This window comes from Notolepis coatsorum (genome assembly GCF_963971535.1).
Source record: "Notolepis coatsorum genome assembly, chromosome: 9".
In the NCBI taxonomy this organism is placed as follows: domain Eukaryota; kingdom Metazoa; phylum Chordata; class Actinopteri; order Aulopiformes; family Paralepididae; genus Notolepis; species Notolepis coatsorum.
The window spans coordinates 58,295,078-58,300,077 of record NC_140173.1 but is presented as its reverse complement, the minus strand read 5'-3'; the positions used below and the strand labels follow the sequence as shown (position 1 = coordinate 58,300,077).

Below are 5,000 nucleotides of genomic sequence, written 5' to 3'. Positions count from 1 at the left end.
TAGTTCGCGAAAGTCGACCATTTTGGAAAGTTTTAACGTCGGGAATTGTAGTGGACACCGAGAGCTTTCGTTAAGCGTTGGAATTTTTCCGAATGACACTTCCCAAAAGCCTCTATGGGGTTTCAAGCTAATTACTTGTATGACTTTTTTTAATATCTCTTATTATTCGGGATAATAAACCACAACACTTAACGTTATTGACATATATTGAAGCGCAGTTCGTTTCTCTTCCCTATTTTTAGCATGTAGCAACAATTAGATTTGAAATTAGTTTCAAAACGGTTGCACCCTGAAAAAAATAAAAATAAAAAAGCTACTGTACATACAGTAGATTTCATTATCTGTTCTTATGCACGGGTCCGGATGGGAGAATTCAGTACTGTATCTACAAAACCTTCTGATTAATCGTCTTCCCTTTATTCATTAATTTTGTACACATGATCTCAAGAAGGTACTGAATGAGATCAGTGGCAGTTTTTCATGTCTGGTCATTATTAGCATGGTGTTATTCACTGTCAAAGATGCAAAGAAAAATCATAATTCATATTCTCCTTTGTTTCATCACAATTTAAGCAAGCCTAGTAATAGAGACAATATTTCTGACACTGGGAATAGATTCACTGAGGTCCATAGATGTCCCTAGATACCAAGAATATGCAAATGGGCCTTGTAGAAGTGGAGCAATATTCCATTTACTTAGGTATGTATTTTAGGTGGATTTTCAGAAAATATGGCTCTGGGCATACAAAAAAAAGAAAAAAAAAAAAGGTATTAATTTTAATTTTTTTTTTATATATATAAATGTTTTATTAAGACATGCGAGTTTACCCGCGAAAATAATTATAAGGTCGTGGGAGTCCCGAAACTATTTCAAACATGTTTGATAATCTATCCATTTGTCCCTCAACATTCTGAAATGTGATAAAAGTAGATTAGGGTGGTGCCTGCTCCTTTAAGAGTGATGCGTTGTGGGATATAATGGTCCATGCAAGCAGCGAATAGTGAGTCACACATCCCTTCTCCAACTAACGTTTGCAAACAAAGCTAACGTTATCCAGTTGACATTACAGACCATAATAGCTATGATAACTAGGGATGTTCGATATTGGCTTTTTTACCGATACCGATATACCGATATTGTCCAACTCTTAATATCCGATATCAACCGATACCAATATATGCAGGGTTTCCCCCGCCAAAAAACTGAATAATTTCAGGTACATTTTTATGCCAATATCGGCCGATAATATCGGTAGGCTGATAATATCGGACATCCCGAATGATAACGTTAGCTAACGTTAACGAAGTGAGAATAGGGAAACGTTAATGTAGTCCGAGTGTAGCGGGAACGGTAGAGAGGCAGCACTTAATTTGAATAGAGAGCTGCAAACGGAAATTAATGCTCAGTCCTTGAGAGAACGGTTTTCTGGTCGACTGTCACCACCTTACAGAGGGAATTACCCCGAAGTCCGGCTAGTTATAACAAGCACGTTACATGACCGGCACTTCGGCCCTGGAGTGTTAGGAGAACGCTCCCCTGTACTCTACTACGGTTCAGATTAATACAGGAAAAGGTATACATTGGGGGCTCGAGTCCGGGATATGAAAATAAATCCTGATTTCATCTGTGAGTTGTAAACTGTATGGAAACGTGAAGTTAGCTCATGCTAGTGGAAAATGGACGCACGAGGCAATCTTTTTTACCACGGTCGGTGCGGTTGTTTGTTCTCCATCCGCGGTTGCCTTGATAACCCGCGGTGTTGCGGTGATGTGGTTACCGCGACAGCCCTAGCTGGGAACAAAGCGGATAAAACCAAAAGCATCACCACTACAAAAAACTACATTGAGGACAAATTCAGGCGGGGGATAGTACCGTGGTCATCATTCCTGCTTTTATACGTGTTGGGTAAAACAAACGAGGCCTGGCTTCTTGTAATTACACCTGAGCAGAGAAGAGAGACAGAACACCATGCCGCTTCCCCCCAAATTAACTGTCATCACACACAGCGAGAGGGCCGTCCGGGGCAGAGCATGACTTATCACTGGTAAACAAACAAACGGACACGAATGCACTCATGTGTGCACACACTACACACACACACACGCTCACACGCTCCAGAGAGTATAATTTGTTTCATACTGTATCTATGTGTGTGTGTGTGTGTGTGTGTGTGTGTGTGTGTGTGTGTGTGTGTGTGTGTGTGTGTGTGTGTGTGTGTGTGTGTGTGTGTGTGTGTGTGTGTGTGTGTGTGTGTGTGTGTGTGTGTGTGTGTGTGTGTGTGTGTGTGTGTGTGTGTGGGTGTACATTTGTGTGTGTGTGTGTGTGTGTGTGTCATTAGTGTATGAAGTACTTGAAAGCCATACTTGAGTAAAGGTAAATATACCTTACTTGAAAGTGACCTCAATATGCAAGATATGCGCACCACAGACACACAAACACACAGGCACGCAGACATGCCGAGATTCCATCTTATATTATTATTAGGGATGTTCGATATTGGCTTTTTTACCGATATCCGATATACCGATATTGTCCAACTCTTAATTTCCGATACCGATATATGTGGGGTTTCCCCCCCAAAATTGTTTAATAATTTCAGGTCATTAACGTTACATATCTCTTGTTGTGGAATTAACACAACATTATGCATACTTTTGACAATAAATAAAATAAGAATTTGTTCTTACTTGCTTGCCAGGGTAAATACAGTTTAAATAAATAAATTTAAAAGAAAAAACGATACCGATAATTTTCTATATTACATTTGAATGCCAATATCGTCCGATAATATCGGACATCCCTAATTATTATACATATTATAGTTAGACCAGCGCAGTTGAATGAATGAATGACCTTTATTTATATAGCACCCTTCACAGCACGAATGCACAGGGTGCTTTACACTACCGCATAACATAAAAACTAAAATCTGAAATAAATGACAACAACAGACAGCAGTTAAAAACAGTGAACCAAATAAAATAATAGAATAAAAAGAATTTAAATAAAATCATCAGTCAATAACTAAAAACTATAGGAACAGTGAGGACAAAGGGTGCCTATATATGACCAAAAGCCTGTTTGAACATAATGTGTTTTTAGTTGTTCGTCCATTGGGAACGCGTGCCCATTCAAAACTGAGCGATCACATGGAAGTGTGTCACAAAATTACTATTCCATAGTCACTGCAAACTATTCGAATACTAATCATTTCAAGGTTAACATATGATTTTGTTTTACTGACATAATCAAACGTGACATAATCAAACAAGCGAGGCTGCTGTAATTACTAATCGAACAAGCGAGGCTGCTGTAATTACTAACAGCTAGAGTCGCAACAGGCTAACGTTATTTCCAGGAACAAAATCATTCATTCCAAAATGTGTTGATGCTTGAAATATCTCAGCTTCCATGTTAACGTATTTTTTTTTGTTAATTTTCTTGTTACCACTTCATCCAATTGGACAGCACCTTGCTTCCTTTGTATCTTATTTATTTTTTCCCTGTTGTTACTATACACATATATTCATAATTTCTTTCTAATTTTTATTAGGACAGCAGCAGAGGTCTGTGTTGTTTCAGGACCTAGGACAGCAGCAGAGGTCTTCAACTTCAAATTACTTTATTTTCCTTTCGGAACTTCATTTGTGCAGTGGTTGAAAGACAAACATACAGTCACAATACATAGACACTCACCACTATAAAAAAATTTAAACTACAGTAAAAAGATCACTATATAAAAAACACCAACTACATTAAAACTACAGTACTTAAAGCATGATATATTAAAATCCATGTGGAGCAGTTCTATATGTATATAAATAATAAATAATAGTAGTACATGTGATATATGTCCATCAGGTGGAAGGGGGAGTCTATTTTAAGTAGTCCAAAGTCCTTGGGGGGGGACTTGGGGGCGGGGAGGGGACTAGGTGTTCAGCAGTCTGATGGAGGTTGGCACGAAGCTACCTAAGCCCCTTTTGTTTAATGATGAAGCTCTGTATCTGTCTGTGTTGTTTCAGGACCTAAGACAGCAGCAGAAGTCTGTGTTGTTTCAGGACCTAGGACAGCAGCAGAGGTCTGTGTTGTTTCAGGACCTAGGACAGCAGCACAGGTCTGTGTTGTTTCAGGACCTAGGACAGCAGCAGAGGTCTGTGTTGTTTCAGGACCTAGGACAGCAGCAGAGGTCTGTGTTGTGTTGTTTCAGGTCCTAGGACAGCAGCAGAGGTCTGTGTTGTTTCAGGACCTAGGACAGCAGCAGAGGTCTGTGTTGTGTTGTTTCAGGTCCTAGGACAGCAGCAGAGGTCTGTGTTGTTTCAGGACCTAGGACAGCAGCAGAGGTCTGTGTTGTGTTGTTTCAGGACCTAGGACAGCAGCAGAGGTCTGTGTTGTGTTGTTTCAGGACCTAGGACAGCAGCAGAGGTCTGTGTTGTTTCAGGACCTAGGACAGCAGCAGAGGTCTGTGTTGTGTTGTTTCAGGACCTAGGACAGCAGCAGAGGTCTGTGTTGTTTCAGGACCTAGGACAGCAGCAGAGGTCTGTGTTGTGTTGTTTCAGGACCTAGGACAGCAGCATGCTCTCGAAGGCAGAGAAAGCCAGCGGGTTTGTGAGTTGCTAGGCAATGGGGCCTGGTTACACACACAACACTAGGGAGATAAACAATGGGGTATACAACTATTATGGGCATAAAGGTATCCCTGAACGTATTTTCTGATTGCTTAAAAGATCCAACTGAGACCATTCTGAGCCAGCTACAGGTGGCATTTTGGCAATATTCTGTAGGATTCCAGGGCCCTCATTTATCAATAATGCGTAAAAAGTTTTCTATTTTCGTTCCTACGCCCCGAATTTAGAATGTCTCTACGCACAGAAAAATTGGGATTTATCAATTGTTTGTCGTACACAGACTCCTGTTGATTGTAAGCATTTGCATACAGAACCGCCCCTAATTAACCATATATGGTAATGAAACACCCCCATGGAATGTGGAAAAATGGGCG

General features: G+C 40.3%; 1 protein-coding gene across 1 annotated transcript in view; it reads right to left on the bottom strand.

Moving 5' to 3' along the window:
- The window catches only part of crtac1b (cartilage acidic protein 1b), a gene marked incomplete at both ends in the record, with an annotated part of 173,680 nt that overhangs the window by 151,625 nt on the left and 17,055 nt on the right, over positions 1 to 5,000 (bottom strand). The window lies entirely within an intron of this gene.